General features: G+C 45.9%; 1 protein-coding gene across 1 annotated transcript in view; it reads right to left on the reverse strand.

The window, feature by feature from the left end:
- LOC138212682 (transcription factor COE3-like) overlaps nt 1-2,500 on the reverse strand; it is a 47,146-nt gene that overhangs the window by 8,368 nt on the left and 36,278 nt on the right.

Below are 2,500 nucleotides of genomic sequence, written 5' to 3' on the forward strand. Positions count from 1 at the left end.
GACATTTTTTTTTTTTATAAAAAAGAAACAACAGGATTCCCCTTTATTTTAACTGGTTACCATGGAAACGGAGAGTTCAGATCAATGGTTTTAAGACTTTAACGTTAGACCTGAACTTTTCCACATTTCAGAGGAAATTAACTTTTAATTGAAATTTTTCAAATTCTCAAAATGACATCACAGAGGTGCAAAAAAGCAAACAAATAATAAACACCTAACACGCAAACAAACAACAAACAAACAAACAACAAACAAACAACAAGCAAACAAACAACAAGCAAAACGTTTTTTAAAGTGACGTTACTGATGAAAAGTTATAATCCTGAAGTGAACTGTGATTAAACTTATTTAAAGTCACAGTTCACTGCAGGATGACGACTTTTATTTTGAAACTTCATGTTGCTGATAATTCTGGACTTTTACTGCAGAAGGATTTTAAACGCAGAACTTCCTCCTCGACGTTGTTGCCGGGAGACGATGCTGCAGGTTTTGTCTCGCCGTGACCTCAGCAGTGACATCATCACGCATGCCCTTCATCTCTTCACCTCCCAGCTGCACTTACCTTTACACCCCCCCCCCCCCCCTCTCCAAGATGCATTGAATACCGATGTTCCCTGCAGTGCTCAGCCTGACCTTTGACCCCCTCTGGAGGCTCCCCAGTTCCCACCGACCTCGAGTCCAGTCGAGCCAACAGAGTGCCAAGTAGCACATTACTCCACCCACCCCCCTCCCCCCCTCCCCCCTTCCCGGTTCAGGCCAACGCAATTCCCAGGCGGAGCGTGATGGAGCGCTGCCCGGGGACGAGGCCGATGGGAAACACATGTGGAGGAGAGCAGAGAGGGAGCGGCCGAGAGCTGCAGGCTTCTTTAGTGACGAAGAACAGACGCACCCGAACGCCCCGCCCTGTTCCTGCCGGGGGCGGAGTCACGGATCACGGCCTCCGACCTCTGAACCGGAAACACGGCGGCCGTCACTGTCGATCAGCTGATCGACCGTCAGCAGGTGAAACTCGGTCAGTTTGTGAGTAAAGTGAAGAACGCTCCTTTAATTCAGGTTCAAACCGTTGAGTCGGATCGACATCAGAACCTGAAACCTGTTTCTCATCGTTACTCGAGTCTTAAAAATGTCTCTGATCCAGTTTTTAGACTTTTCCTGAAGCTTTCTAATTCATAAATTATTGCGTAATAAAGTCCCAGTTTTTAGTTGTATCGTCTTCACCGCTGTACTTTCTCAGGTTCACGTCTGGAAATGGACAGATCGTCTCGTCCGTCCTGGTTCTGTTTGATTTAAGCTGAAGATTCGCAGGAAGTCGTGTTGAACAGGTTGTAAATCCTTCTGAAAATCTGGGATTTGGTAGAAATGAGTCAGAACTGGGAGTTATGGGCTCCGTGATGATGTGACACAGATGTGACGTTCAGGGTCTGACGGCTGGTCTGGATTACAGACACACGTTCCTCCCTGTTAAAAACAACCAGCCCAACGCTCGGGCTCAGGAACACTTCTGGAAATCATCACCAGTAAACAGTTTATACCTCTAAAGGAAGAAACTATTTCTCAGTTTCTTTTTCACTTTTATGTGGACGTTGGTGTCGTCAATCTGTTTCCAGGTGAAACAAGTTGATCAAGTCTGATTCAAACTAATCGGAATATTAAAAACTTGTCAGCTGCAAATATGTGAAATTTTAAAAAGTTGATCAAAAGCTGTCGTTTTTTAAATTACAAAATTACATTCTGAGATTTAAAGACTGTTTATCATCCGTGACGTTATTTTTATTATTATTTATAGACCTCATCTCGATCGGCCTCCTCCGGCTGATGGAGTCTGAGCTCGCTGCTTTTATTCATGTTTTAATCACGGAGGGTTCATACGTCGGATCGGCGGGGAGGACGTCGGATCCTCTGAGTGGACGCACAAAAACAACGACTCCGTTATGAATTTTCTGCTTCTGCCTCGTTTCCCATGACCTCATCGATCCCCGAAAGGTGTTCGCTGGCGGGCCGATGGGAACAGCAGACGCTGGGGGAGGGGGGGGGGGGGGTGTCCGGGGAAGGAAAACAGCTCTACCTGCTTCCTGTCGACACGAGTTCACAAACTGTTCACTGAACGTCTGAGAGGAAACACACAACAACACACTGACACAACACACTGACACACAACAACACACTGACACAACACACTGACACACAACAACACACTGACACAACACACTGACACACAACAACACACTGACACAACACACTGACACACAACAACACACTGACACAACACACTGACACACAACAACACACTGACACAACACACTGACACACAACAACACACTGACACAACACACTGACACACAACAACACACTGACACAACACACTGACACACAACAACACACTGACACACAACAACACTGACACACAACAACACACTGACACAACAACACACTGACACAACAACACACTGACACACAAAAACACACTGACACAACAACACACTGACACAACACACTGACA

Source organism: Embiotoca jacksoni, unplaced genomic scaffold (assembly GCF_022577435.1).
Source record: "Embiotoca jacksoni isolate LCO1_2020_lvr unplaced genomic scaffold, fEmbJac1.0.p SCAF_100, whole genome shotgun sequence".
NCBI lineage: Eukaryota > Metazoa > Chordata > Actinopteri > Embiotocidae > Embiotoca > Embiotoca jacksoni.